Here is a 21708-nt window from a genome sequence, read left to right on the forward strand (position 1 = left end):
GGACTGGTGATCCTCCCTGTGTTGGACTGGTGATCAGACCTGTGATGGACTGGTGATGAGCCCTGTGATGGACTGGTGATCAGCCCTATGTTGGACTGGTGATCAGACCTGTGATGGACTGGTGATGAGCCCTGTCATGGACTGGTGATCTTCCCTGTGATGGATTGGTGATCCTCCCTCTGATGGACTGGTGATCAGCCCTGAGATGGACTGGTGATCCTCCCTGTGATTGATTGGTGATCCTCCCTGTGATGGACTGGTGATCCTCCCTGTGATGGACTGGTGATCAGCCCTGTTATGGACTGGTGATCAGACCTGTGATGGACTGGTGATCAGCCCATCGATGGACTGGTGATCCTCCCGGTGATGGACTGGTGATCAGCCCTGTGTTAGACTGGTGATCCTCTCTGTGTTGGACTGGTGATCAGCCCTGTGTTGGACCGGTGATGAGCCGTGTGTTGGACTGGTGATCCTCCCTTTGATGGACTGGTGATCCTCCCTTTGATGGGCTGGTTATCAGCCCTGTGATGGACTGGTGATCCTCCCTTTGATGGACTGGTGATCCTCCCTTTGATGGACTGGTTATAGCCCCTTTGATGGACTGGTTATCAGCCATGTGATGGACTGGTGATCCTCCCTTTGATGGACTGGTGATCAGCCCTGTGATGGACTGGTGATCCTCCTTGTTATGGACTGGTGATCCTCCCTCTGATGGACTGGTGATCAGCCCTGTGATGGACTGGTGATCCTCCCTGTGCTGGATTCGTGATCCTCCCTGTGATGGACTGGTGATCCTCCCTGTGATGGACTGGTGATCAGCACTGTGATGGACTGGTGATCCTCCCTGTGATGGACTGGTGATCCTCCCTCTGATGGACTGGTGATCAGCCCTATGATGGACTGGTGATCCTCTCTGTGATGGACTGGTGATCCTCCCTTTGATGGACTGGTGATCATCCCTTTGATGGACTGGTTATAACCCCTTCGATGGACTGGTTATCAGCCATGTGATGGATTGGTGATCCTCCCTTTTATGGACTGGTTTTCAGCCCTGTGATGGACTGGTGATCCTCCTTTTGATGGACTGGGTATCCTCCCTCTGATGGACTGGTGATCAGCCCTGTGATGGACTGGTGATCCTCCCTTTGATGGACTGGTGATCAGCCCTGTGATGGACTAGTGATCCTCCCTGTGATGGACTGGTGATCAGCCCTGTGATGGACTGGTGATCCTTCCTGTATTGGACTGGTGATCCTCCCTGTGATGGACTGGTGATCCTCCCTGTGTTGGACTGGTGATCAGACCTGTGATGGACTGGTGATCCTTTCTGTGATGGACTGGTGATGAGCACTGTGATGGACTGGTGATCAGCCCTGTGTTGGACTGGTGATCCTCCCTGTGCTGGATTGGTGATCCTCCCTGTGATGGACTGGTGATCCTCCCTGTGATGGACTGGTGATCAGCCCTGTGATGGACTGGTGATCCTCCCTGTGATGGACTGGTGATCCTTCCTCTGATGGACTGGTGATCCTCCCTGTGATGGACTGGTGATCATCCCTGTGATGGACTGTTGATCCTCCCGGTGATGGACTGGTGATCAGCCCTGTGTTAGACTGGTGATCCTCCCTGTGTTGGACTGGTGATCAGCACTGTGTTGGACCGGTGATGAGCCCTGTGTTGCACTGGTGATCCTCCCTTTGATGGGCTGGTTATCAGCCCTGTGATGGACTGGTGATCCTCCCTGTGCTAGATTGGTGATCCTCCCTGTGATGGACTAGTGATCCTCCCTGTGATGGACTGGTGATCAGCCCTGTGATGGACTGGTGATCCTCCCTGTATTGGACTGGTGATCCTCCCTGTGATGGACTGGTGATCCTCCCTGTGTTGGACTGGTGATCAGACCTGTGATGGACTGGTGATGAGCCCTGTGATGGACTGGTGATCAGCCCTATGTTGGACTGGTGATCAGACCTGTGATGGACTGGTGATGAGCCCTGTCATGGACTGGTGATCCTCCCTGTGATGGATTGGTGATCCTCCCTCTGATGGACTGGTGATCAGCCCTGTGATGGACTGGTGATCCTCCCTGTGATGGATTGGTGATCCTCCCTGTGATGGACTGGTGTTCCTCCCTGTGATGGACTGGTGATCAGCCCTGTTATGGACTGGTGATCAGACCTGTGATGGACTGGTGATCAGCCCATCGATGGACTGGTGATCCTCCCGGTGATGGACTGGTGATCAGCCCTGTGTTAGACTGTTGATCCTCTCTGTGTTGGACTGGTGATCAGCCCTGTGTTGGACCGGTGATGAGCCCTGTGTTGGACTGGTGATCCTCCCTTTGATGGGCTGGTTATCGGCCCTGTGATGGACTGGTGATCCTCCCTTTGATGGACTGGTGATCCTCTCTTTGATGGACTGGTTATAGCCCCTTTGATGGACTGGTTATCAGCCATGTGATGGACTGGTGATCCTCCCTTTGATGGACTGGTGATCAGCCCTGTGATGGACTGGTGATCCTCCTTGTTATGGACTGGTGATCCTCCCTCTGATGGACTGGTGATCAGCCCTGTGATGGACTGGTGATCCTCCCTGTGCTGGATTCGTGATCCTCACTGTGATGGACTGGTGATCCTCCCTGTGATGGACTGGTGATCAGCACTGTGATGGACTGGTGATCCTCCCTGTGATGGACTGGTGATCCTCCCTCTGATGGACTGGTGATAGGCCCTATGATGGACTGGTGATCCTCTCTGTGATGGACTGGTGATCCTCCCTTTGATGGACTGGTGATCATCCCTTTGATGGACTGGTTATAACCCCTTCGATGGACTGGTTATCAGCCATGTGATGGATTGGTGATCCTCCCTTTTATGGACTGGTTTTCAGCCCTGTGATGGACTGGTGATCCTCCTTTTGATGGACTGGGGATCCTCCCTCTGAGGGACTGGTGATAAGCCCTGTGATGGACTGGTGATCCTCCCTTTGATGGACTGGTGATCAGCCCTGTGATGGACTAGTGATCCTCCCTGTGATGGACTGGTGATCAGCCCTGTGATGGACTGGTGATCCTTCCTGTATTGGACTGGTGATCCTCCCTGTGATGGACTGGTGATCCTCCCTGTGTTGGACTGGTGATCAGACCTGTGATGGACTGGTGATGAGCCCTGTGATGGACTGGTGATCAGCCCTATGTTGGACTGGTGATCAGACCTGTGATGGACTGGTGATGAGCCCTGTCATGGACTGGTGATCCTCCCTGTGATGGATTGGTGATCCTCCCTCTGATGGACTGGTGATCAGCCCTGTGATGGACTGGTGATCCTCCCTGTGATGGATTGGTGATCCTCCCTGTGATGGACTGGTGATCCTCCCTGTGATGGACTGGTGATCCTCCCTCTGATGGAATGGTGATCAGCCCTATGATGGACTGGTGATCCTCTCTGTGATGGACTGGTGATCCTCCCTTTGATGGACTGGTGATCATCCCTTTGATGGACTGGTTATAACCCCTTCGATGGACTGGTTATCAGCCATGTGATGGATTGGTGATCCTCCCTTTTATGGACTGGTTTTCAGCCCTGTGATGGACTGGTGATCCTCCTTTTGATGGACTGGGGATCCTCCCTCTGATGGACTGGTGATCAGCCCTGTGATGGACTGGTGATCCTCCCTTTGATGGACTGGTGATCAGCCCTGTGATGGACTGGTAATCCTCCTTGTGATGGACTGGTGATCCTCCCTCTGATGGACCGGTGATGAGCCCTGTGTTGGACTGGTGATCCTCCCTTTGATGGACTGGTGATCCTCCCTTTGATGGGCTGGTTACCAGCCCTGTGATGGACTGGTGATCCTCCCTTTGATGGACTGGTGATCCTCCCTTTGATGGACTGGTTATAGCCCCTGTGATGGACTGGTTATCAGCCATGTGATGGACTGGTGATCCTCCCTTTGATGGACTGGTGATCAGCCCTCGATGGACTGGTGATCCTCCCTGTGATGGACTGATGATCCTCCCTCTGATGGACTGGTGATCAGCCCTGTGATGGACTGGTGATCCTCCCTGTGATGGATTGGTGATCCTTCCTTTGATGGACTGGTGATCAGCCCTGTGATGGACTGGTGATCCTCCTTGTGATGGACTGGTGATCCTCCCTGTGATGGATTGGTGATCCTCCCTGTGATGGACTGTTGATCCTCCCTGTGATGGACTGGTGATCCTCCCTCTGATGGACTGGTGATCCTCCCTGTGATGGACTGGTGATCCTTCCTGTGATGGACTGGTGATGAGCCCTGTGATGGACTGGTGATCAGCCCTGTGTTGGACTGGTGATCAGCGCTGTGATGGACTGGTGATCCTCCCGGTGATGGACTGGTGATCAGCTCTGTGTTGGACCGGTGATGAGCCCTGTGTTGGACTGGTTATCCTCCCTTTGATGGACTGGTGATCCTCCCTTTGATGGGCTGGTTACCAGCCCTGTGATGGACTGGTGATTCTCCCTGTGATGGACTGGTGATCCTCCCTGTGATGGACTGGTGATCCTCCCTGTGATGGACTGGTGATCCTCCCTCTGATGGACTGGTGATCAGCCCTATGATGGACTGGTGATCCTCTCTGTGATGGACTGGTGATCCTCCCTTTGATGGACTGGTGATCATCCCTTTGATGGACTGGTTATAACCCCTTCGAGGGACTGGTTATCAGCCATGTGATGGATTGGTGATCCTCCCTTTTATGGACTGGTTTTCAGCCCTGTGATGGACTGGTGATCCTCCTTTTGATGGACTGGGGATCCTCCCTCTGATGGACTGGTGATCAGCCCTGTGATGGACTGGTGATCCTCCCTTTGATGGACTGGTGATCAGCCCTGTGATGGACTAGTGATCCTCCCTGTGATGGACTGGTGATCAGCCCTGTGATGGACTGGTGATCCTTCCTGTATTGGACTGGTGATCCTCCCTGTGATGGACTGGTGATCCTCCCTGTGTTGGACTGGTGATCAGACCTGTGATGGACTGGTGATCCTTTCTGTGATGGACTGGTGATGAGCACTGTGATGGACTGGTGATCAGCCCTGTGTTGGACTGGTGATCCTCCCTGTGCTGGATTGGTGATCCTCCCTGTGATGGACTGGTGATCCTCCCTGTGATGGACTGGTGATCAGCCCTGTGATGGACTGGTGATCCTCCCTGTGATGGACTGGTGATCCTTCCTCTGATGGACTGGTGATCCTCCCTGTGATGGACTGGTGATCAGCCCGGTGATGGACTGTTGATCCTCCCGGTGATGGACTGGTGATCAGCCCTGTGTTAGACTGGTGATCCTCCCTGTGTTGGACTGGTGATCATTACTGTGTTGGACCGGTGATGAGCCCTGTGTTGCACTGGTGATCCTCCCTTTGATGGGCTGGTTATCAGCCCTGTGATGGACTGGTGATCCTCCCTGTGCTAGATTGGTGATCCTCCCTGTGATGGACTAGTGATCCTCCCTGTGATGGACTGGTGATCAGCCCTGTGATGGACTGGTGATCCTTCCTGTATTGGACTGGTGATCCTCCCTGTGATGGACTGGTGATCCTCCCTGTGTTGGACTGGTGATCAGACCTGTGATGGACTGGTGATGAGCCCTGTGATGGACTGGTGATCAGCCCTATGTTGGACTGGTGATCAGACCTGTGATGGACTGGTGATGAGCCCTTTCATGGACTGGTGATCCTCCCTGTGATGGATTGGTGATCCTCCCTCTGATGGACTGGTGATCAGCCCTGTGATGGACTGGTGATCCTCCCTGTGATGGATTGGTGATCCTCCCTGTGATGGACTGGTGATCCTCCCTGTGATGGACTGGTGATCAGCCCTGTTATGGACTGGTGATCAGACCTGTGATGGACTGGTGATCAGCCCATCGATGGACTGGTGATCCTCCCGGTGATGGACTGGTGATCAGCCCTGTGTTAGACTGGTGATCCTCTCTGTGTTGGACTGGTGATCAGCCCTGTGTTGGACCGGTGATGAGCCCTGTGTTGGACTGGTGATCCTCCCTTTGATGGGCTGGTTATCAGCCCTGTGATGGACTGGTGATCCTCCCTTTGATGGACTGGTGATCCTCTCTTTGATGGACTGGTTATAGCCCCTTTGATGGACTGGTTATCAGCCATGTGATGGACTGGTGATCCTCCCTTTGATGGACTGGTGATCAGCCCTGTGATGGACTGATGATCCTCCTTGTTATGGACTGGTGATCCTCCCTCTGATGGACTGGTGATCAGCCCTGTGATGGACTGGTGATCCTCCCTGTGCTGGATTCGTGATCCTCCCTGTGATGGACTGGTGATCCTCCCTGTGATGGACTGGTGATCAGCACTGTGATGGACTGGTGATCCTCCCTGTGATGGACTGGTGATCCTCCCTCTGATGGACTGGTGATCAGCCCTATGATGGACTGGTGATCCTCTCTGTGATGGACTGGTGATCCTCCCTTTGATGGACTGGTGATCATCCCTTTGATGGACTGGTTATAACCCCTTCGATGGACTGGTTATCAGCCATGTGATGGATTGGTGATCCTCCCTTTTATGGACTGGTTTTCAGCCCTGTGATGGACTGGTGATCCTCCCTTTGATGGACTGGTGATCAGCCCTGTGATGGACTAGTGATCCTCCCTGTGATGGACTGGTGATCAGCCCTGTGATGGACTGGTGATCCTTCCTGTATTGGACTGGTGATCCTCCCTGTGATGGACTGGTGATCCTCCCTGTGTGGGACTGGTGATCAGACCTGTGATGGACTGGTGATGAGCCCTGTGATGGACTGGTGATCAGCCCTATGTTGGACTGGTGATCAGACCTGTGATGGACTGGTGATGAGCCCTGTCATGGACTGGTGATCCTCCCTGTGATGGATTGGTGATCCTCCCTCTGATGGACTGGTGATCAGCCCTGTGATGGACTGGTGATCCTCCCTGTGATGGATTGGTGATCCTCCCTGTGATGGACTGGTGATCCTCCCTGTGATGGACTGGTGATCAGCCCTGTTATGGACTGGTGATCAGACCTGTGATGGACTGGTGATGAGCCCTGTGATGGACTGGTGATCAGCCCTATGTTGAACTGGTGATCAGCCCTGTGATGGACTGGTGATCCTACCTCTAATGGACTGGTGATCAGCCCTGTGATGGACTGGTGATCCTACCTGTGCTGGATTAGTGATCCTCCCTGTAATGGACTGGTGATCCTCCCTGTGATGGACTGGTGATCCTCCCTCTGATGGACTGGTGATCAGCCCTATGATGGACTGGTGATCCTCTCTGTGATGGACTGGTGATCCTCCCTTTGATGGACTGGTGATGAGCCCTGTGATGGACTGGTGATCAGCCCTGTGTTGGACTGGTGATCCTCCCTGTGTTGGACTGGTGATCAGCCCTGTGTTGGACCGGTGATGAGCCCTGTGTTGGACTGGTGATCCTCCCTTTGATGGACTGGTGATCCTCCCTTTGATGGGCTGGTTACCAGCCCTGTGATGGACTGGTGATCCTCCCTTTGATGGACTGGTGATCCTCCCTTTGATGGACTGGTTATAGCCCCTGTGATGGACTGGTTATCAGCCATGTGATGGACTGGTGATCCTCCCTTTGATGGACTGGTGATCCTTCCTGTATTGGACTGGTGATCAGACCTGTGTTGGACTGGTGATCAGACCTGTGATGGACTGGTGATGAGCCCTGTGATGGACTGGTGATCAGCCCTATGTTGAACTGGTGATCAGACCTGTGATGGACTGGTGATGAGCCCTGTCATGGACTGGTTATCCTCCTTGTGATGGACTGGTGATCCTCCCTCTAATGGACTGGTGATCAGCCCTGTGATGGACTGGTGATCCTACCTGTGCTGGATTAGTGATCCTCCCTGTAATGGACTGGTGATCCTCCCTGTGATGGACTGGTGATCCTCCCTTTGATGGACTGGTGATGAGCCCTGTGATGGACTGGTGATCAGCCCTGTGTTGGACTGGTGATCCTCCCTGTGTTGGACTGGTGATCAGCCCTATGTTGGACCGGTGATGAGCCCTGTGTTGGACTGGTGATCCTCCCTTTGATGGACTGGTGATCCTCCCTTTGATGGGCTGGTTACCAGCCCTGTGATGGACTGGTGATCCTCCCTTTGATGGACTGGTGATCCTCCCTTTGATGGACTGGTTATAGCCCCTGTGATGGACTGGTTATCAGCCATGTGATGGACTGGTGATCCTCCCTTTGATGGACTGGTGATCCTTCCTGTATTGGACTGGTGATCAGACCTGTGTTGGACTGGTGATCAGACCTGTGATGGACTGGTGATGAGCCCTGTGATGGACTGGTGATCAGCCCTGTGATGGACTGGTGATCCTCCCGGTGATGGACTGGTGATCAGCTCTGTGTTGGACCGGTGATGAGCCCTGTGTTGGACTGGTTATCCTCCCTTTGATGGACTGGTGATCCTCCCTCTGATGGACTGGTGATCAGCCCTGTGATGGACTGGTGATCCTCCCTGTGATGGATTGGTGATCCTCACTGTGATGGACGGGTGATCCTCCCTGTGATGGACTGGTGTTCCTTCCTGTGATGGACTGGTGATGAGCCCTGTGATGGACTGGTGATCAGCCCTGTGTTGGACTGGTGATCCTCCCTGTGTTGGACAGGTGATCAGCCCTGTGTTGGACCGGTGATGAGCCCTGTGTTGGACTGGTGATCCTCCCTTTGATGGACTGGTGATCCTCCCTTTGATGGGCTGGTTACCAGCCCTGTGCTGGATTGGTGATCCTCCCTGTGATGGACTGGTGATCCTCCCTGTGATGGACTGGTGATCAGCCCTGTGATGGACTGGTGATCCTCCCTGTGATGGACTGGTGATCCTTCCTCTGATGGACTGGTGATCCTCCCTGTGATGGACTGGTGATCAGCCCTGTGATGGACTGTTGATCCTCCCGGTGATGGACTGGTTATAGCCCCTGTGATGGACTGGTGATCCTCCCTTTGATGGACTGGTGATCCTTCCTGTATTGGACTGGTGATCAGACCTGTGTTGGACTGGTGATCAGACCTGTGATGGACTGGTGATGAGCCCTGTGATGGACTGGTGATCAGCCCTATGTTGAACTGGTGATCAGCCCTGTGATGGACTGGTGATCCTACCTGTGCTGGATTAGTGATCCTCCCTGTGATGGACTGGTGATCCTCCCTGTGATGGACTGGTGATCAGCCCTGTGATGGACTGGTGATCCTCCCTTTGATGGACTGGTGATCAGCCCTGTGATGGACTGGTGATCCTCCCGGTGATGGACTGGTGATCAGCCCTGTTTTAGACTGGTGATCCTCCCTGTGTTGGACTGGTGATCAGCCCTGTGTTGGACCGGTGATGAGCCCTGTGTTGGACTGGTGATCCTCCCTTTGATGGACTTGTGATCCTCCCTTTGATGGGCTGGTTATCAGCCCTGTGATGGACTGGTGATCCTCCCTTTGATGGACTGGTGATCCTCTCTTTGATGGACTGGTTACAGCCCCTTTGATGGACTGGTTATCAGCCATGTGATGGACTGGTGATCCTCCCTTTGATGGACTGGTTATCAGCCATGTGATGGACTGGTAATCCTCCATTTGATGGACTGGTGATCAGCCCTGTGATGGACTGGTGATCAGCCCTGTGATGGACTGGTGATCCTCCCTGTGATGGACTGGTGATCCTCCCTCTGATGGACTGGTGATCAGCCCTATGATGGACTGGTGATCCTCTCTGTGATGGACTGGTGATCCTCCCTTTGATGGACTGGTGATGAGCCCTGTGATGGACTGGTGATCAGCCCTGTGTTGGACTGGTGATCCTCCCTGTGTTGGACTGGTGATCAGCCCTGTGTTGGACCGGTGATGAGCCCTGTGTTGGACTGGTGATCCTCCCTTTGATGGACTGGTGATCCTCCCTTTGATGGGCTGGTTACCAGCCCTGTGATGGACTGGTGATCCTCCCTTTGATGGACTGGTGATCCTCCCTTTGATGGACTGGTTATAGCCCCTGTGATGGACTGGTTATCAGCCATGTGATGGACTGGTGATCCTCCCTTTGATGGACTGGTGATCCTTCCTGTATTGGACTGGTGATCAGACCTGTGTTGGACTGGTGATCAGACCTGTGATGGACTGGTGATGAGCCCTGTGATGGACTGGTGATCAGCCCTATGTTGAAATGGTGATCAGACCTGTGATGGACTGGTGATGAGCCCTGTCATGGACTGGTTATCCTCCTTGTGATGGACTGGTGATCCTCCCTCTAATGGACTGGTGATCAGCCCTGTGATGGACTGGTGATCCTACCTGTGCTGGATTAGTGATCCTCCCTGTAATGGACTGGTGATCCTCCCTGTGATGGACTGGTGATCCTCCCTTTGATGGACTGGTGATGAGCCCTGTGATGGACTGGTGATCAGCCCTGTGTTGGACTGGTGATCCTCCCTGTGTTGGACTGGTGATCAGCCCTATGTTGGACCGGTGATGAGCCCTGTGTTGGACTGGTGATCCTCCCTTTGATGGACTGGTGATCCTCCCTTTGATGGGCTGGTTACCAGCCCTGTGATGGACTGGTGATCCTCCCTTTGATGGACTGGTGATCCTCCCTTTGATGGACTGGTTATAGCCCCTGTGATGGACTGGTTATCAGCCATGTGATGGACTGGTGATCCTCCCTTTGATGGACTGGTGATCCTTCCTGTATTGGACTGGTGATCAGACCTGTGTTGGACTGGTGATCAGACCTGTGATGGACTGGTGATGAGCCCTGTGATGGACTGGTGATCAGCCCTATGTTGAACTGGTGATCAGCCCTGTGATGGACTGGTGATCCTACCTCTAATGGACTGGTGATCAGCCCTGTGATGGACTGGTGATCCTACCTGTGCTGGATTAGTGATCCTCCCTGTAATGGACTGGTGATCCTCCCTGTGATGGATTGGTGATCCTCCCTGTGATGGACTGTTGATCCTCCCTGTGATGGACTGGTGATCCTCCCTCTGATGGACTGGTGATCCTCCCTGTGATGGACTGGTGATCCTTCCTGTGATGGACTGGTGATGAGCCCTGTGATGGACTGGTGATCAGCCCTGTGTTGGACTGGTGATCAGCCCTGTGATGGACTGGTGATCCTCCCGGTGATGGACTGGTGATCAGCTCTGTGTTGGACCGGTGATGAGCCCTGTGTTGGACTGGTTATCCTCCCTTTGATGGACTGGTGATCCTCCCTCTGATGGACTGGTGATCAGCCCTGTGATGGACTGGTGATCCTCCCTGTGATGGATTGGTGATCCTCACTGTGATGGACGGGTGATCCTCCCTGTGATGGACTGGTGTTCCTTCCTGTGATGGACTGGTGATGAGCCCTGTGATGGACTGGTGATCAGCCCTGTGTTGGACTGGTGATCCTCCCTGTGTTGGACAGGTGATCAGCCCTGTGTTGGACCGGTGATGAGCCCTGTGTTGCACTGGTGATCCTCCCTTTGATGGGCTGGTTATCAGCCCTGTGATGGACTGGTGATCCTCCCTGTGCTAGATTGGTGATCCTCCCTGTGATGGACTAGTGATCCTCCCTGTGATGGACTGGTGATCAGCCCTGTGATGGACTGGTGATCCTTCCTGTATTGGACTGGTGATCCTCCCTGTGATGGACTGGTGATCCTCCCTGTGTTGGACTGGTGATCAGACCTGTGATGGACTGGTGATGAGCCCTGTGATGGACTGGTGATCAGCCCTATGTTGGACTGGTGATCAGACCTGTGATGGACTGGTGATGAGCCCTGTCATGGACTGGTGATCCTCCCTGTGATGGATTGGTGATCCTCCCTCTGATGGACTGGTGATCAGCCCTGAGATGGACTGGTGATCCTCCCTGTGATTGATTGGTGATCCTCCCTGTGATGGACTGGTGATCCTCCCTGTGATGGACTGGTGATCAGCCCTGTTATGGACTGGTGATCAGACCTGTGATGGACTGGTGATCAGCCCATCGATGGACTGGTGATCCTCCCGGTGATGGACTGGTGATCAGCCCTGTGTTAGACTGGTGATCCTCTCTGTGTTGGACTGGTGATCAGCCCTGTGTTGGACCGGTGATGAGCCCTGTGTTGGACTGGTGATCCTCCCTTTGATGGACTGGTGATCCTCCCTTTGATGGGCTGGTTATCAGCCCTGTGATGGACTGGTGATCCTCCCTTTGATGGACTGGTGATCCTCCCTTTGATGGACTGGTTATAGCCCCTTTGATGGACTGGTTATCAGCCATGTGATGGACTGGTGATCCTCCCTTTGATGGACTGGTGATCAGCCCTGTGATGGACTGGTGATCCTCCTTGTTATGGACTGGTGATCCTCCCTCTGATGGACTGGTGATCAGCCCTGTGATGGACTGGTGATCCTCCCTGTGCTGGATTCGTGATCCTCCCTGTGATGGACTGGTGATCCTCCCTGTGATGGACTGGTGATCAGCACTGTGATGGACTGGTGATCCTCCCTGTGATGGACTGGTGATCCTCCCTCTGATGGACTGGTGATCAGCCCTATGATGGACTGGTGATCCTCTCTGTGATGGACTGGTGATCCTCCCTTTGATGGACTGGTGATCATCCCTTTGATGGACTGGTTATAACCCCTTCGATGGACTGGTTATCAGCCATGTGATGGATTGGTGATCCTCCCTTTTATGGACTGGTTTTCAGCCCTGTGATGGACTGGTGATCCTCCTTTTGATGGACTGGGTATCCTCCCTCTGATGGACTGGTGATCAGCCCTGTGATGGACTGGTGATCCTCCCTTTGATGGACTGGTGATCAGCCCTGTGATGGACTAGTGATCCTCCCTGTGATGGACTGGTGATCAGCCCTGTGATGGACTGGTGATCCTTCCTGTATTGGACTGGTGATCCTCCCTGTGATGGACTGGTGATCCTCCCTGTGTTGGACTGGTGATCAGACCTGTGATGGACTGGTGATCCTTTCTGTGATGGACTGGTGATGAGCACTGTGATGGACTGGTGATCAGCCCTGTGTTGGACTGGTGATCCTCCCTGTGCTGGATTGGTGATCCTCCCTGTGATGGACTGGTGATCCTCCCTGTGATGGACTGGTGATCAGCCCTGTGATGGACTGGTGATCCTCCCTGTGATGGACTGGTGATCCTTCCTCTGATGGACTGGTGATCCTCCCTGTGATGGACTGGTGATCAGCCCTGTGATGGACTGTTGATCCTCCCGGTGATGGACTGGTGATCAGCCCTGTGTTAGACTGGTGATCCTCCCTGTGTTGGACTGGTGATCAGCACTGTGTTGGACCGGTGATGAGCCCTGTGTTGCACTGGTGATCCTCCCTTTGATGGGCTGGTTATCAGCCCTGTGATGGACTGGTGATCCTCCCTGTGCTAGATTGGTGATCCTCCCTGTGATGGACTAGTGATCCTCCCTGTGATGGACTGGTGATCAGCCCTGTGATGGACTGGTGATCCTCCCTGTATTGGACTGGTGATCCTCCCTGTGATGGACTGGTGATCCTCCCTGTGTTGGACTGGTGATCAGACCTGTGATGGACTGGTGATGAGCCCTGTGATGGACTGGTGATCAGCCCTATGTTGGACTGGTGATCAGACCTGTGATGGACTGGTGATGAGCCCTGTCATGGACTGGTGATCCTCCCTGTGATGGATTGGTGATCCTCCCTCTGATGGACTGGTGATCAGCCCTGTGATGGACTGGTGATCCTCCCTGTGATGGATTGGTGATCCTCCCTGTGATGGACTGGTGTTCCTCCCTGTGATGGACTGGTGATCAGCCCTGTTATGGACTGGTGATCAGACCTGTGATGGACTGGTGATCAGCCCATCGATGGACTGGTGATCCTCCCGGTGATGGACTGGTGATCAGCCCTGTGTTAGACTGTTGATCCTCTCTGTGTTGGACTGGTGATCAGCCCTGTGTTGGACCGGTGATGAGCCCTGTGTTGGACTGGTGATCCTCCCTTTGATGGGCTGGTTATCGGCCCTGTGATGGACTGGTGATCCTCCCTTTGATGGACTGGTGATCCTCTCTTTGATGGACTGGTTATAGCCCCTTTGATGGACTGGTTATCAGCCATGTGATGGACTGGTGATCCTCCCTTTGATGGACTGGTGATCAGCCCTGTGATGGACTGGTGATCCTCCTTGTTATGGACTGGTGATCCTCCCTCTGATGGACTGGTGATCAGCCCTGTGATGGACTGGTGATCCTCCCTGTGCTGGATTCGTGATCCTCACTGTGATGGACTGGTGATCCTCCCTGTGATGGACTGGTGATCAGCACTGTGATGGACTGGTGATCCTCCCTGTGATGGACTGGTGATCCTCCCTCTGATGGACTGGTGATCAGCCCTATGATGGACTGGTGATCCTCTCTGTGATGGACTGGTGATCCTCCCTTTGATGGACTGGTGATCATCCCTTTGATGGACTGGTTATAACCCCTTCGATGGACTGGTTATCAGCCATGTGATGGATTGGTGATCCTCCCTTTTATGGACTGGTTTTCAGCCCTGTGATGGACTGGTGATCCTCCTTTTGATGGACTGGGGATCCTCCCTCTGAGGGACTGGTGATAAGCCCTGTGATGGACTGGTGATCCTCCCTTTGATGGACTGGTGATCAGCCCTGTGATGGACTAGTGATCCTCCCTGTGATGGACTGGTGATCAGCCCTGTGATGGACTGGTGATCCTTCCTGTATTGGACTGGTGATCCTCCCTGTGATGGACTGGTGATCCTCCCTGTGTTGGACTGGTGATCAGACCTGTGATGGACTGGTGATGAGCCCTGTGATGGACTGGTGATCAGCCCTATGTTGGACTGGTGATCAGACCTGTGATGGACTGGTGATGAGCCCTGTCATGGACTGGTGATCCTCCCTGTGATGGATTGGTGATCCTCCCTCTGATGGACTGGTGATCAGCCCTGTGATGGACTGGTGATCCTCCCTGTGATGGATTGGTGATCCTCCCTGTGATGGACTGGTGATCCTCCCTGTGATGGACTGGTGATCCTCCCTCTGATGGAATGGTGATCAGCCCTATGATGGACTGGTGATCCTCTCTGTGATGGACTGGTGATCCTCCCTTTGATGGACTGGTGATCATCCCTTTGATGGACTGGTTATAACCCCTTCGATGGACTGGTTATCAGCCATGTGATGGATTGGTGATCCTCCCTTTTATGGACTGGTTTTCAGCCCTGTGATGGACTGGTGATCCTCCTTTTGATGGACTGGGGATCCTCCCTCTGATGGACTGGTGATCAGCCCTGTGATGGACTGGTGATCCTCCCTTTGATGGACTGGTGATCAGCCCTGTGATGGACTGGTAATCCTCCTTGTGATGGACTGGTGATCCTCCCTCTGATGGACCGGTGATGAGCCCTGTGTTGGACTGGTGATCCTCCCTTTGATGGACTGGTGATCCTCCCTTTGATGGGCTGGTTACCAGCCCTGTGATGGACTGGTGATCCTCCCTTTGATGGACTGGTGATCCTCCCTTTGATGGACTGGTTATAGCCCCTGTGATGGACTGGTTATCAGCCATGTGATGGACTGGTGATCCTCCCTTTGATGGACTGGTGATCAGCCCTCGATGGACTGGTGATCCTCCCTGTGATGGACTGATGATCCTCCCTCTGATGGACTGGTGATCAGCCCTGTGATGGACTGGTGATCCTCCCTGTGATGGATTGGTGATCCTTCCTTTGATGGACTGGTGATCAGCCCTGTGATGGACTGGTGATCCTCCTTGTGATGGACTGGTGATCCTCCCTGTGATGGATTGGTGATCCTCCCTGTGATGGACTGTTGATCCTCCCTGTGATGGACTGGTGATCCTCCCTCTGATGGACTGGTGATCCTCCCTGTGATGGACTGGTGATCCTTCCTGTGATGGACTGGTGATGAGCCCTGTGATGGACTGGTGATCAGCCCTGTGTTGGACTGGTGATCAGCGCTGTGATGGACTGGTGATCCTCCCGGTGATGGACTGGTGATCAGCTCTGTGTTGGACCGGTGATGAGCCCTGTGTTGGACTGGTTATCCTCCCTTTGATGGACTGGTGATCCTCCCTTTGATGGGCTGGTTACCAGCCCTGTGATGGACTGGTGATTCTCCCTGTGATGGACTGGTGATCCTCCCTGTGATGGACTGGTGATCCTCCCTGTGATGGACTGGTGATCCTCCCTCTGATGGACTGGTGATCAGCCCTATGATGGACTGGTGATCCTCTCTGTGATGGACTGGTGATCCTCCCTTTGATGGACTGGTGATCATCCCTTTGATGGACTGGTTATAACCCCTTCGAGGGACTGGTTATCAGCCATGTGATGGATTGGTGATCCTCCCTTTTATGGACTGGTTTTCAGCCCTGTGATGGACTGGTGATCCTCCTTTTGATGGACTGGGGATCCTCCCTCTGATGGACTGGTGATCAGCCCTGTGATGGACTGGTGATCCTCCCTTTGATGGACTGGTGATCAGCCCTGTGATGGACTAGTGATCCTCCCTGTGATGGACTGGTGATCAGCCCTGTGATGGACTGGTGATCCTTCCTGTATTGGACTGGTGATCCTCCCTGTGATGGACTGGTGATCCTCCCTGTGTTGGACTGGTGATCAGACCTGTGATGGACTGGTGATCCTTTCTGTGATGGACTGGTGATGAGCACTGTGATGGACTGGTGATCAGCCCTGTGTTGGACTGGTGATCCTCCCTGTGCTGGATTGGTGATCCTCCCTGTGATGGACTGGTGATCCTCCCTGTGATGGACTGGTGATCAGCCCTGTGATGGACTGGTGATCCTCCCTGTGATGGACTGGTGATCCTTCCTCTGATGGACTGGTGATCCTCCCTGTGATGGACTGGTGATCAGCCCTGTGATGGACTGTTGATCCTCCCGGTGATGGACTGGTGATCAGCCCTGTGTTAGACTGGTGATCCTCCCTGTGTTGGACTGGTGATCAGCACTGTGTTGGACCGTTGATGAGCCCTGTGTTGCACTGGTGATCCTCCCTTTGATGGGCTGGTTATCAGCCCTGTGATGGACTGGTGATCCTCCCTGTGCTAGATTGGTGATCCTCCCTGTGATGGACTAGTGATCCTCCCTGTGATGGACTGGTGATCAGCCCTGTGATGGACTGGTGATCCTCCCTGTATTGGACTGGTGATCCTCCCTGTGATGGACTGGTGATCCTCCCTGTGTTGGACTGGTGATCAGACCTGTGATGGACTGGTGATGAGCCCTGTGATGGACTGGTGATCAGCCCTATGTTGGACTGGTGATCAGACCTGTGATGGACTGGTGATGAGCCCTGTCATGGACTGGTGATCCTCCCTGTGATGGATTGGTGATCCTCCCTCTGATGGACTGGTGATCAGCCCTGTGATGGACTGGTGATCCTCCCTGTGATGGATTGGTGATCCTCCCTGTGATGGACTGGTGTTCCTCCCTGTGATGGACTGGTGATCAGCCCTGTTATGGACTGGTGATCAGACCTGTGATGGACTGGTGATCAGCCCATCGATGGACTGGTGATCCTCCCGGTGATGGACTGGTGATCAGCCCTGTGTTAGACTGTTGATCCTCTCTGTGTTGGACTGGTGATCAGCCCTGTGTTGGACCGGTGATGAGCCCTGTGTTGGACTGGTGATCCTCCCTTTGATGGGCTGGTTATCGGCCCTGTGATGGACTGGTGATCCTCCCTTTGATGGACTGGTGATCCTCTCTTTGATGGACTGGTTATAGCCCCTTTGATGGACTGGTTATCAGCCATGTGATGGACTGGTGATCCTCCCTTTGATGGACTGGTGATCAGCCCTGTGATGGACTGGTGATCCTCCTTGTTATGGACTGGTGATCCTCCCTCTGATGGACTGGTGATCAGCCCTGTGATGGACTGGTGATCCTCCCTGTGCTGGATTTGTGATCCTCACTGTGATGGACTGGTGATCCTCCCTGTGATGGACTGGTGATCAGCACTGTGATGGACTGGTGATCCTCCCTGTGATGGACTGGTGATCCTCCCTCTGATGGACTGGTGATCAGCCCTATGATGGACTGGTGATCCTCTCTGTGATGGACTGGTGATCCTCCCTTTGATGGACTGGTGATCATCCCTTTGATGGACTGGTTATAACCCCTTCGATGGACTGGTTATCAGCCATGTGATGGATTGGTGATCCTCCCTTTTATGGACTGGTTTTCAGCCCTGTGATGGACTGGTGATCCTCCTTTTGATGGACTGGGGATCCTCCCTCTGAGGGACTGGTGATAAGCCCTGTGATGGACTGGTGATCCTCCCTTTGATGGACTGGTGATCAGCCCTGTGATGGACTAGTGATCCTCCCTGTGATGGACTGGTGATCAGCCCTGTGATGGACTGGTGATCCTTCCTGTATTGGACTGGTGATCCTCCCTGTGATGGACTGGTGATCCTCCCTGTGTTGGACTGGTGATCAGACCTGTGATGGACTGGTGATGAGCCCTGTGATGGACTGGTGATCAGCCCTATGTTGGACTGGTGATCAGACCTGTGATGGACTGGTGATGAGCCCTGTCATGGACTGGTGATCCTCCCTGTGATGGATTGGTGATCCTCCCTCTGATGGACTGGTGATCAGCCCTGTGATGGACTGGTGATCCTCCCTGTGATGGATTGGTGATCCTCCCTGTGATGGACTGGTGATCCTCCCTGTGATGGACTGGTGATCCTCCCTCTGATGGAATGGTGATCAGCCCTATGATGGACTGGTGATCCTCTCTGTGATGGACTGGTGATCCTCCCTTTGATGGACTGGTGATCATCCCTTTGATGGACTGGTTATAACCCCTTCGATGGACTGGTTATCAGCCATGTGATGGATTGGTGATCCTCCCTTTTATGGACTGGTTTTCAGCCCTGTGATGGACTGGTGATCCTCCTTTTGATGGACTGGGGATCCTCCCTCTGATGGACTGGTGATCAGCCCTGTGATGGACTGGTGATCCTCCCTTTGATGGACTGGTGATCAGCCCTGTGATGGACTGGTAATCCTCCTTGTGATGGACTGGTGATCCTCCCTCTGATGGACCGGTGATGAGCCCTGTGTTGGACTGGTGATCCTCCCTTTGATGGACTGGTGATCCTCCCTTTGATGGGCTGGTTACCAGCCCTGTGATGGACTGGTGATCCTCCCTTTGATGGACTGGTGATCCTCCCTTTGATGGACTGGTTATAGCCCCTGTGATGGACTGGTTATCAGCCATGTGATGGACTGGTGATCCTCCCTTTGATGGACTGGTGATCAGCCCTCGATGGACTGGTGATCCTCCCTGTGATGGACTGATGATCCTCCCTCTGATGGACTGGTGATCAGCCCTGTGATGGACTGGTGATCCTCCCTGTGATGGATTGGTGATCCTTCCTTTGATGGACTGGTGATCAGCCCTGTGATGGACTGGTGATCCTCCTTGTGATGGACTGGTGATCCTCCCTGTGATGGATTGGTGATCCTCCCTGTGATGGACTGTTGATCCTCCCTGTGATGGACTGGTGATCCTCCCTCTGATGGACTGGTGATCCTCCCTGTGATGGACTGGTGATCCTTCCTGTGATGGACTGGTGATGAGCCCTGTGATGGACTGGTGATCAGCCCTGTGTTGGACTGGTGATCAGCGCTGTGATGGACTGGTGATCCTCCCGGTGATGGACTGGTGATCAGCTCTGTGTTGGACCGGTGATGAGCCCTGTGTTGGACTGGTTATCCTCCCTTTGATGGACTGGTGATCCTCCCTTTGATGGGCTGGTTACCAGCCCTGTGATGGACTGGTGATTCTCCCTGTGATGGACTGGTGATCCTCCCTGTGATGGACTGGTGATCCTCCCTGTGATGGACTGGTGATCCTCCCTCTGATGGACTGGTGATCAGCCCTATGATGGACTGGTGATCCTCTCTGTGATGGACTGGTGATCCTCCCTTTGATGGACTGGTGATCATCCCTTTGATGGACTGGTTATAACCCCTTCGAGGGACTGGTTATCAGCCATGTGATGGATTGGTGATCCTCCCTTTTATGGACTGGTTTTCAGCCCTGTGATGGACTGGTGATCCTCCTTTTGATGGACTGGGGATCCTCCCTCTGATGGACTGGTGATCAGCCCTGTGATGGACTGGTGATCCTCCCTTTGATGGACTGGTGATCAGCCCTGTGATGGACTAGTGATCCTCCCTGTGATGGACTGGTGATCAGCCCTGTGATGGACTGGTGATCCTTCCTGTATTGGACTGGTGATCCTCCCTGTGATGGACTGGTGATCCTCCCTGTGTTGGACTGGTGATCAGACCTGTGATGGACTGGTGATCCTTTCTGTGATGGACTGGTGATGAGCACTGTGATGGACTGGTGATCAGCCCTGTGTTGGACTGGTGATCCTCCCTGTGCTGGATTGGTGATCCTCCCTGTGATGGACTGGTGATCCTCCCTGTGATGGACTGGTGATCAGCCCTGTGATGGACTGGTGATCCTCCCTGTGATGGACTGGTGATCCTTCCTCTGATGGACTGGTGATCCTCCCTGTGATGGACTGGTGATCAGCCCGGTGATGGACTGTTGATCCTCCCGGTGATGGACTGGTGATCAGCCCTGTGTTAGACTGGTGATCCTCCCTGTGTTGGACTGGTGATCATTACTGTGTTGGACCGGTGATGAGCCCTGTGTTGCACTGGTGATCCTCCCTTTGATGGGCTGGTTATCAGCCCTGTGATGGACTGGTGATCCTCCCTGTGCTAGATTGGTGATCCTCCCTGTGATGGACTAGTGATCCTCCCTGTGATGGACTGGTGATCAGCCCTGTGATGGACTGGTGATCCTTCCTGTATTGGACTGGTGATCCTCCCTGTGATGGACTGGTGATCCTCCCTGTGTTGGACTGGTGATCAGACCTGTGATGGACTGGTGATGAGCCCTGTGATGGACTGGTGATCAGCCCTATGTTGGACTGGTGATCAGACCTGTGATGGACTGGTGATGAGCCCTTTCATGGACTGGTGATCCTCCCTGTGATGGATTGGTGATCCTCCCTCTGATGGACTGGTGATCAGCCCTGTGATGGACTGGTGATCCTCCCTGTGATGGATTGGTGATCCTCCCTGTGATGGACTGGTGATCCTCCCTGTGATGGACTGGTGATCAGCCCTGTTATGGACTGGTGATCAGACCTGTGATGGACTGGTGATCAGCCCATCGATGGACTGGTGATCCTCCCGGTGATGGACTGGTGATCAGCCCTGTGTTAGACTGGTGATCCTCTCTGTGTTGGACTGGTGATCAGCCCTGTGTTGGACCGGTGATGAGCCCTGTGTTGGACTGGTGATCCTCCCTTTGATGGGCTGGTTATCAGCCCTGTGATGGACTGGTGATCCTCCCTTTGATGGACTGGTGATCCTCTCTTTGATGGACTGGTTATAGCCCCTTTGATGGACTGGTTATCAGCCATGTGATGGACTGGTGATCCTCCCTTTGATGGACTGGTGATCAGCCCTGTGATGGACTGATGATCCTCCTTGTTATGGACTGGTGATCCTCCCTCTGATGGACTGGTGATCAGCCCTGTGATGGACTGGTGATCCTCCCTGTGCTGGATTCGTGATCCTCCCTGTGA

Source organism: Pleuronectes platessa, chromosome 24, assembly GCF_947347685.1.
Source record: "Pleuronectes platessa chromosome 24, fPlePla1.1, whole genome shotgun sequence".
Lineage (NCBI taxonomy): Eukaryota > Metazoa > Chordata > Actinopteri > Pleuronectiformes > Pleuronectidae > Pleuronectes > Pleuronectes platessa.